Source organism: Crocuta crocuta, unplaced genomic scaffold, assembly GCF_008692635.1.
Source record: "Crocuta crocuta isolate KB4526 unplaced genomic scaffold, BGI_CrCroc_1.0 scaffold9, whole genome shotgun sequence".
Lineage (NCBI taxonomy): Eukaryota > Metazoa > Chordata > Mammalia > Carnivora > Hyaenidae > Crocuta > Crocuta crocuta.
Genome location: NW_027551567.1, coordinates 4,350,784 through 4,361,937, shown reverse-complemented (window position 1 = coordinate 4,361,937; position 11,154 = coordinate 4,350,784). Strand labels below are relative to the sequence as shown.

At 38.7% G+C, this 11,154-nt stretch overlaps 1 non-coding gene across 1 annotated transcript; it reads right to left on the bottom strand.

The window, feature by feature from the left end:
- Positions 1 to 5,793: 5,793 nt before the first annotated feature.
- LOC144220202 (U6 spliceosomal RNA) lies at positions 5,794 to 5,902 on the bottom strand. Its single transcript, XR_013331660.1, has one exon. It is a non-coding gene; the product is annotated as a U6 spliceosomal RNA (small nuclear RNA).
- Between the last annotated feature and the right edge of the window lie 5,252 nt (positions 5,903 to 11,154).

The following is an 11,154-nucleotide window of genomic DNA, read 5'->3' as shown; positions in this document are numbered from 1 at the left end:
CTCTAGAAAGAGATTTAATTTAAGGTGTGACATGCACCATCAAACTCAAAACTTCCAAAATCTGATGATATATTAGTTGCACCAAGAGCATAGTAGAAAGTAGATAACATTTGATTGCCCCTGTGATGACTGGAATGACTATGAGTTCCAGCAAAGACGTGACTGAGAAGAATGCATTAACTTCAGAAGTGCTAAAGTGATGTGGTCTAAACAAATCACAGATGACTTTAGTGACAGTGTTGTTTTTCAAGTACATAATAAATGATAGGGATATTCTGTTCTGAACTATTCTAGTTTCTATGAGCCACAGCTGTGAAAAGAATTTATTTCTCAGGGACAAGACAAAGACTTCGAAGCAGTCAGAAACACAGCACACTCTGAAGGAATGGCTATTTTGCATTACAGAAATCACTTTGGGGTGGTTTTTAATAATAACTGGGAGGCACTAACATGGGCTCTTGTCCCAACCGCCACTAGATGTTTGGACTTAGACAAGTTATTTCACTCACTGTTCTCAACTGTAAAATGGGAACCATCCTGAAGTAGACTTAATGGCTCCATCAAACCACCTGTGGTTATTTCTCTAGTTCCTGGGTATACAATAAATAGTTTGTCAGCAGCTTGCAGAATTTCTATTTTAGCTCCTTGACCCATGGACTTTAGTATACTGTGTGTGGTAGTGAGGGTCAAATGGAAGTTCCTAAATTTCCCTCTCCACCCCTCCCATACCAAAATTGCAAAGATGTGGGAGCTAGAGTGGAAGGGTGGTGACTGTCACCACATTCTCATTTTATCCGCTTGTCTGACCTTTGCAGCAGATGTAGGGTTAGGAATGAATTACTCCAATTTAATTTGTGGATGGCTTGAATTACATTTGCTCCTCTAGATGTAATCTCTTTACTAGTATAAATAGATAAATTCTTTGACACCTGTTATATAGCTACAGATCTGGCTGCCTCCAAACTGCTTTCTCTGTTCATGACTCATTTCAAAGCACTGGCCATCATGGCTAACCATCAGCTTGTATTGCTTGTTTTTTTTTTTTAATGTTTATTTTTTAGAGAGAGAGAGAGAGAGAGAGAATACCATGAAGGCTCCATGCTGTCAGCATAGAGCCCAATGCAGGGCTTGATCCCATGAACCATGAGATCATGACCTGAGCTGAAATCAAAAGATTCAGACACTTGTGGGGATGAGCACTGGGTGTTATATGGAAACCAACTTGACGATAAACTATTTATAAAAAAATAAAAAAATAAAGTAATAGTTGAATTTATTTAAAAATAACTCAGACACTTAACTGATTGAGCCACCCAGGCATCCCTTGTATTCCTTCTAATCCTTCCCTGAATCACTTCTCTTTACATAAGTCTTAGTCCCCAAGGATTAAGTCTTCTGTCCTGTTATTGACATACTGACATATGAATGAAATATACTTTCCTTTGAGAAAATTCCTACCCATGCCTTTCTGTCAATGTTGGAGGCAGGGATTGGTGAATTAAGGAAAAGAACTGAAACATATATGGGGCACCTGAGTGGCTCAGTTGGTTAAGTGTCTGACTTCAGCTCAGGTCATGATCTAACAGTTTGTGGGTTCAAGCCCCGTGTCAGGCTCTGTGCTGACAGCTAGCTCAGAGCCTGGAGCCTGTTTCAGATTCTGTGTCTCCCTCTCTCTCTGACCGTCCCCTGCTCATACTGTCTCTCTCTCTTTCAGAAATAAATAAAACATTAAAAAAAAGTTAAAAAAAAAGAACTGAAACATATATGCTGTTTGACAGCTCAAGATGTTGATTTAATGCAACAAATCCTTATCATCTTGTTTGCTCTTATCAAGATATCCTCACTCATCTACCTAATCTTTTGTTTTTGGAGTGAGAAAGAAATTTATAGAATATGACAGTGGATCATAGATTGGGGGTTAGAATTCTTTCAAAACAGAGTATTCTTTTGCCTTGAGTTGAGCAGAGACTGAAGAGAAGTCACCATGTCTCACAGTGGAGGAGGAGGGAAAGTGGCAGGCAGAGATTCTCACAAGAAGTTTGTGTGTATTTAGGGGAAGCATGAAATCATAACGGGGGAGAGTCTTATGCCAATGATATCAAGCCTTTGCTCCTTGGTGCATGTTTCAGAGATTTCACACCTGCGCTGCTATGTATCTTTTAAGTCTAAGCATAAAACTCCTCTAGAGGGTTGGCTAAGCCAAGATAATGAGCCTAAGAAGAGGGATCTGAGAAGATAGCTCACAGGGAGATTTTTCAGGTGCACCTGGAATCATCCTGCATTAATTGCCACGTTGCTTATACTCGAGGGAACTGAGGGCAAAGACCTGGCCTGGCCTATATAAGGGCAAGACCTTGGAACACCAAGACAGAAGGAATTCAAGAAGGAGGTGGTAGTGGTCAGTAGCATCAAATACATACAGGTAAGCAATTATGAAGAGCTTGATGAAACTATTTACATGACTGGAGACAGAGACTGGGATCTTTGGGGCTCCAAAACTATAACAAAAAGTGTCAAAGAAAGTGATGAAAAAATTCATCACTACTCATGTTGGGAGGACAGAACTTGTATCCTAGGACTTTGTGTGGCTTGTGCTGTATTCCAGGTGAGTCTCAAAGAGGCCAGGAGTTGGTGCTAGGGAAGTTAAGAACTCCATGGGAAAAGCAGTGTGATACCTAAAACATCATATCTGCATGTTTGATCCAGGCTCACACAAAATAGTGTACAATGGGATTGGGGTCTGGAGATGTGCATTTCCTTAAGACCTAATCTCTTTTTTATTGATGGCAAACAATTTTTAAAATTAAAATTGGCATCACACCTTGTCAGACCCAAAGTTGCTTAATGTTTATATAGTAGAGGGCAGTTGTATTTCTTTCAGGACCATTGAAGGTCTACTGGTGAGAAACAAGGATAGTAAAAAATAGACTAAAGAATATTTTTAAGAAAAAAAAGGAGAGAACTCTAAATGCAGATATCTTGCATTCAAGCTATTGTGCCTTAGCCTGGTATCAAATATCTGTTAACACGTGGGAAATGGGCATTTCAAAGTATTCTGGCTCATTTCTAGTTTATTCTATTACATTTTAATATTAATATGTAACAACTTTAATGCACGTTTTTTACTTGACTCAGGTGGTTCATGTATAGGCCTCTTCTACAGAAGCAAGATCCCACACTAATGTAGGTGCAAATGGTTGTCTGTAATACGTGAATGGGCTTTTTTTGTAAGTGTTATTGGCACTCAAAGGCTATCACTGGTAGAGAGACTTCGAGATGAGGCTTCCGATGTCTATTTAACCCATTTTGTAGCTACTGCAAGAGACTTAGTAGGACTGGAGATCACTTAGACATTAATCCTGAGCTCCCTATGAGCCCCTAAAGCCCCTGGACTGTATACTCCTGACAGTCTGGTGACCAAAGCTGGGAGCTCTGACTGTGGGAGGAGAAGGAAAGGATAGACTCAAACCCAGAGGTAAGGAAGGGGGTAGGGACAGATAAGCAGTCAAGCACTGTCACTCCATGATGAAGCCTTGAAGGCTGAAGACTGCCTGAAAATCATCAGTTGTCAACTTACTGCTGGTGCAGACCCAATAAAGCAGATGCTTGATTTGTTCAAAAATAGAAAGATGGATGGGTGGGTGATAGTCTAGAGTAAAGAAAGCCGTGAAGTAGTGTTTTTTTCCTTCTTTTTCCCCTTGTTTTATCATATGCCTGTCTCAATTTGACATTATTTTTAAACAGACTCTCTACTCCTATGCTGGAAAAGGAGAGTGTTCTGATATGCCAATTTGAGCTATATTAAATGAAGAGAAAGGAAGGTTGTGATCAAATGATAACATTTTCTCCCTACACATAGTTTCCATTTTTATCTATTCCCCAAGCTCCCCAAATTTTTGAGTTCATATTTTTGTTCTTATTTGAAGAAAGGTAACTATTTTCCTGGATGGACTTGTTACCTATGGAAAATGACCCATTGCAAGACATTGGGAATTTGCCACTTTCTTTCACTGAAGAAAAGATATTGTATAACTTCATAGAGCTTAAACTGAGAAAATACCATTAAGTATGTATTTTTAGGTAGATACCAAAAGGAATGTTTAAGTTTTCTTCCTTTACCCGTCAAAGTGCATTCTTATTAGGGGTCTGTAGGGTTAAATAACAAAGAAACAGGCAAGGGATACACAGGGCTTGGGAAAAGTTATTTTTTGTTAGAAAAACTACATTGGGTTAACTCCAACCTTACACTTAAACCAGGGAAGCACACAGCTACAGAATTTACTGCAAACTCTGTCTCCTTATGTCCCTCTTATACTAACACCCCTTTTTTTGTGGTCAACATATATCTTAACTTCTCAATCTTCTCAGTTACAAAAACATTTCTATTTTATATTATTTTTTAAATGTTTATTTATTTATTTGAGAGAGATTGATTATCTCAGCTTTGGTAGAATGTCTTGAGGTTATCAGTGAGTATTCTTTTGGCCAGGGATCTGTGTAAGTAATGTTTTGTAGTTCTCAGGAGATATGGTAACCTGCAAAAGTCTTTCTTTGAAGAAATGTCCTTGCAATCACAATTCTGTTTAAATTCTTTGGCAATAATTTTCCATCATATACTCTTTTGTTAATGCAGACCCCAATCTATTAAATCTACTTCCTTATTGACCTAATATAAAAGAATTTCCAAATTAGATATTACAAAAATTATCATCTTTAAGTTCTTGTTATATCACATTATTGCAATCATAACATTTATAGTATTATTTCAAATGTTATAAATAATGACAATGAAAATAATCACTAATTACTATTTATTTTACAGCATCCCAAATTTCAAATAGTATTGCTGTTGCTCAGGGGCAGGCTCAACTTTGTAGAGAAATGGAGAACAGAGGTGTCCTTAAGTGACCCTTCCCTGATCCAGCATCTGGTGCATGGGCTGAGGATCTTGAGAAATAAACAAGGAGTGGAATTTGGGAAGAAAATCTCAGAGACTGAGACTTTGGAATGGGTCAGGCCAGATCTTTTGTTGTGTTGTTTGACAACTGCGGTGTCTATATTGTGTTATACTACCCGTTTTTACAACTGTGGGCAGAGTTGGGTGGGTTGATGAAAAGGGATTTTTGTTTAATTGGTAAGGTGGGCTTTTAACTCATGTGGCCACAACAAATGGATTTAGATTTTATTTTATTTTTTTTTATTTTTTATTTATTTCTAGGAGAGAGAGAGAGAGAGACAGCGTGAGCAGGGGAGGGTCAGAGAGAGAGGGAGTCACAGACTGAAACAGGCTCCAGGCTCTGAGCTGGCAGTCAGCACAGAGCCGGATGCAGGGCTCGAACCCACGAACCGCGAGATCATGACCTAAGCGAAAGTCGGACGCTTAACCGACTAAGCCACCCAGATGCCCCGGATTTAGATTTTAAAGTATAGGCTGCTTCAGCTTGGCTTGGTGTTACAAAAAAGGTGGGATGGGATTGGATCTTTTTAGGTATTGATTAGACGAATAAGATTTGCTTCATTGACAGTGTTTTGCAGCCATATCAGTAGTCAGGAATTTTAATGTCAAAGGATCTAAGTTTTGTACATCTTACAGAGCATCCTTGGTGTTTGAGATTTCAGTTTCACCTGCCAGGTCTAAGTAGGCTGCTCTGAACTGGTTGCCTAAATTCCACTTACCTTGCAGACCAAGAGAGGAGAAGGGAGACTCTAGGCTAAGCTCAAATTAATGTAGTTTATCATTAGTTATTTCCTACCACATTACTTCAGATTGGCTTTGGATTTCTCTTTTCTTTTTTTAATATGGAATGCTTCACAAATTTGCAGGTCATTCTTGTTTAGGGGCTGTGCTAATCTTCTCTGTATTGTTCCAGTTTTTCAGTATATGTGCTGCTGAAGTGAGCACTGGCTCTGGCTTTCTTAATAACAGAATCTCTATCTTTGACCTTAGTTTTCAGAGAGCTAAGCTCAGCATTGAACCAAAGAAGCGTGGTAGGTTTCACTAATAAAACAATAAAAGGGTTTTGAAGCCCTTATGATAATAAAAACATGCCAAATTTTTCAATGGATATAAATGCATTAATAAAATTATTGCAGACCCAGAACCTAGGAAGATAATAAAAAAGGTGTTTTCCAGGAATTCTCTGTTTCTAAGGATCAGATTTGCCTAGAAAGTCAGTAAGGAACTGGAATAATCTGAAAATAGTTCTTCAAATAGAGAAGTCCTATTTAGTCCAACTAATGAACAAAAGTGATAGAAGAAGTAAAAATTTAAAAGGCTGATGAACAAAAAGAGAAAGAGAAAACCTTAAGTGAAGCGCAGATATAAGAAGATAAGCTGGACAGGTCTGAAGGGGAAAATGAGACTTGGACTGCTTGAGGTCAGTCCCCACTTATGTGAAGGGGAAGATAAGATGTACCTACTGTTAAAGGGATCATTAGTAGAAGAGGGCTTGTTTTGCCTGGTAACTAGATCAGAAAATCTACATAAACCTCAAACAATATAACAGAGAAAGAGGAACAACATTTTAAGCACAGACTTGAATGATTGCCTGAGGGAACCTGTCCCCAGAACACAGCAAGAAAGGCCCTTTTTTTTTTTAACTTTTTAATTACATTCTAGTTAGTTAGCATACAGTGCAATATTAGTTTTAGGTGTACAGTACAGTGATTCGACACTTCCATACATCACCCTGTATGACAAGTGCACTCCTTAATCTCCATTACCTATTTAAGCCATCTCCCCCCCCCCACCTCCCCACCCCACAACCATCAGTTTGTTCTCTAAGTTTCAGCTGTAGGGTCTAAATCAGGAGTGGGTGAGAGGCCACCTATACTCTTTCATGCAGATTGTCCTCTCATCTTCCAAGGCAGCATATTGGCTGCATCCCAAATTCAAGTCACTACATCATCAAGAGGAATGGATAAGATCTATATATATAAAAACTCTTCAAACAGAGACTCTTCTACTACTAGGAATGGTCAAGGAGACTTCTCAAGATCTGAAAGATGAGGAATATTAAGTTCCAAAAATGACATGGTGGCATTCATAGAACACAATGGGTAAATGCAGGAGAAATAATGATACAGTTTATTTGACTAGTTGTTTAGTATTTTGTTGGTTAGAAGTACTTATATACACCTCATTTACTTGGAGTCTCACAATGCCCTGTGATACAGGATTGATTCCTTTCAGAATTATCAGTGATGGAACTGAACCCAGCAGGTTGTTACTTGCTAAAGGGCATTCAACTAATAATTGAGTTACAATCCAGATTTCCAAATTGTGCCATTTACTTCATTCCTTTGAACCACACTATTCGTCCCACCCTTAAGATGTGTTTGCAAGCCTGAAGAATGAGCAATGGTGATATAGGATCAGGGTAGTATAGTAAGTTACAAGTATTTCGCACTAGCACTATGAAAGAGAGCAAGTGATTACATTTGATACTTTGGTGTTTTAAGAAATCATTGAAAAATCACTCTATTTGGTTTGAGGGACTAACAGTGTTTTAAACCAAGATTTTAAACATATTTGAGCAGATTCAGAAAATTCTTGCACATGATAAAAACATTCCTCCTCCAGCCAGCCTGCACAGTTATTATTATGAATAACTTATATTTCTCTAGGGGATTTTGCTATTTATTGCTCTTAATTATTTGCTTTTCAAGTGCCACTATAGATTCCCTGGGAAAACCCTTGAGAGAAGGAAGTTATCATGCTGGGGGAAGCATCAGCCTGATGACTCGCTGGCACTAAAGCCACAGGTCTGTGGGTGACAGCAATTACCCTTCATTAGCCCAGCAGAGCTGGTGGAACAAAGTTCTTCTAAATGGGCACTTGACATGGGCATTAACTTTATCTTCTCCAAAGAAAAATTTCTTAGGAGGAGAGTGTACAAAAATAGAAATGGAATATTGAAAAGAGAGGAGAATCACAGGGTGTTTTTATTCTTTGTCCTAAATCAAATAATGTTCTATTAAATCACCTTTGAGCAATGTGGGTACTGAAAAGAATAAATTGGGGGATGCTGATATCTGGGTTCTGTTACAAAGGTGCCATGAGCCTACTGCCTACTAGGACTTTTTATGCCCTCAATTCTTAATTTGTGAAATGATGTGGGAGGTGGTAATGAGGAGGAATTGGACCTAATATAGGAAGTCTTAGTTCGATACCAGGGAGGTGGGACTGAACAAAAGACAGCCTAACTACAGAAAAAGTAGTGCCCTGAAGAGATTTACTTGGGCAATCCAGGTTAAATCCATAATCTCTCTAGTTATCCTTTTAGCATCCAGGGAAAACTGGTTAAGACTTAAATTTCTCTAGGATCATAGGAACTGAATGATTGTGAGTGATTCAGATCTGCTGCTACAGCTCTAGAGTGTCTCCTTAAAGGGCTGGGAGAATTATGGAGGGGTGGTTCTGAGATACAAAAGGGTACCCATCCAGGTCATAGATGATACTCAGATAGCATACGTTAATACCAATCATCTGTGGCTTACAGACTCTTTGTCATTACCAGTTTCTGACCAGCTGTTAAGTATTTGTAATATTTAGCCTAGTACAGGGGTGACTTTAGATTTCAACATAGCTACTGACCACCCATCTGAACTTATTAGCCTTAAAACCTGAGTTTTTAGTGAGAAGGTTATGCTACAGGACCTCTACATTTTTTTACGGATGCATGCCTTCTCTGGTGTTCTGAACTATACCTGAGACTCTCATCTCCTGGGGTCCTGGTCAAAACGTTAGTTCCCAAAATACAGTGTATATATAGATATAGATATAGATGATATAGATATATTTATATATATAGATATCTATATCTATCTATCTATAGACTGTGTATATACATATATTACTCCACTAAATACCCATAAACCACTACTCTAATGAACTGGAAGTGTTAGGCCGATAGTTCTAAAAAAAGTAGGTAATTTGGATACAAAGACACCAATGTGAGTCTCTGCACAAATCTAAGAGAAAGTCAACAGAAGATTATGCTGATATGCTATGTTGCTTTTATAAAAAGCACAACATGGTAAAGGAATGGGAATTTGACAGCAATAGAGCTCTAAAATTAATTTGAATCATTAATGAGATAAGAGTAAATTAGACATTATTTCTGTTCATAAAACCAAGCCCCACTCTGTTGATTTGGGAAGGAGTAAAGAACCAGCAAGTGCATATTTAGATAACTATGTTATCAGTAGAGGAGTGTGTATATGTGTAATATCTATCTATCTATCTATCCACATATACACACACTTTGACAAATGAATTAAATCCCATTTTTCCTTCATGTTATAAGTTGCAGTACTATGTCCCTTTTGAAAGCTAAAGATTGACCTGTGTGTGTGTGTGTGTGTACATTTAGAACAAGTAGAGGAACCTGCCTGGAAAAGCCAGGTCACTGGTCACATAGATTCATGACTCATGGAAGGACACTGCCCTCCAGAGGCTGGCCTCAGTCTCCTCCCTCCAGGTTCTACTTGGTCTGCATAGTCGCTGATGCTGGCACGTTAGTGAAGTCTCTGCATTAAGCGGGTGTAGTATCACTGTCATATTCATGGTAGCACTCCCAACCTGTTCCTCTGGGGTGCAGACTGAACTACTATTTGTCACCTCCATTAACAAATATGTAGTACTTGGGTTAGAAATAAAATGATTATTGTTCTTGTTAAAACTCTGGAGTTAGATCTGGGGGGATAAGCCCTAAAGTGCATAAAAAACAGCTAAGACCCTTACTTATATCAGGATACTTGGACACAGATGAACTTTTCTGCTAATACAGAGGTTTCCCTCTGAAGAGATGCTGTAAAAGTTAATTTTATGTGTCAGTTTGACTATGTCACAGGATGTGAGGATATTTGGTTAAACATTATCTCTGAGTGTGTCTGTGAGAGGTTTTCATGGTAAGATCAGCATTTGAATTGGTAGACTGAGCCAAGCACATTGCCCTCCCACACTGAACCATCTAATCCAGTGAGGGCCCAAGTAGAACATAAAGGTAAAGGAAGCCAGAATTCACTCTCTGCCTGAGCTAAGACACTGGCCTTCTGTTTTCCTTCTGAGACTTTACAATAAGTGCTGCTGGTTCTCATGTCTTCGGACTTGGACTGAAACCATAACCCTGGATTTTTTGGGTCTTTAGCTTTCAGACAGCAGATTGTAGGACTTCCCAGCCTCCACAATTGCTTGAGCCAATTCCTTATAATAAATCTCTTTATACTAGGAATCTCTTTCTAATAAAATCTTTTTCCATATATTGATTCTATCTCTTTGGACAACACTGACTAGTGCAGATGTCCTTGCCTGTATTTCCATAGTCACAACCAAGTGGGATAAGAGTCATTTGGTCAGTGGGAAGCAAAGCCCCAGTAATGTCCATGGGTGCCAATTGATACAGCCCCAAAGTCTGCTTCTCTACTGCTAGCATTTGGTGATTGTCTCACTTCCAGACTGAATGTTCTGAACCAGGAGGCAGCACTTTCTTAGCTTTTGTGGCAACAGAAACGACAGTTTGAAATTATGGGGGAGAATTGGCCTGTAATATGACATACGATTTTTGGCAGGTCCTGACCTATTCTACTTTGTGTATTTGAGGAGAAACAAAAACTTTTTATTCCAGAGGCAATAAGGAAAAAACTTGGATAAAAATTATGATAATAATAGACTGTCTGAATCCCGAAGTCAAAAATGTCTGCAGTCTTGGCTGGAAGGAGCTAGAAGTCTGTTTCTTGGGTAGGATGCCAAAATAGGTCTTCAGGAAAGACATCAAGAGCTGGAAGAGGATGTTAGATCAGGACTAGAGATTGGCTGAATACCCACCATGCCCTCTACACAGACCACATTTCACCAAGGAATAAAAACCACTCATTAAGTGCCTACCTTGTGCCAGGCACTATTCTGGGCACTAGCTGTGACCAAAGCAGACTAAAATCTTGCTTTCTTTCATTTTATATTCCAGTGGTGCTCAATCAATATCTAAGAAATAGCTATTGAGAGACAGTGTAGTATATTGGAACAGGAATGGGCTTTGGAATCAGGCAAACTATTTAAATCCTGGCATCACCACTTTCTAGATGTATTACTGGGATAGTTAAAACAAACAAATAAATAATACAAAAAAATTTCTTTCCATCTCAATTTCCTAA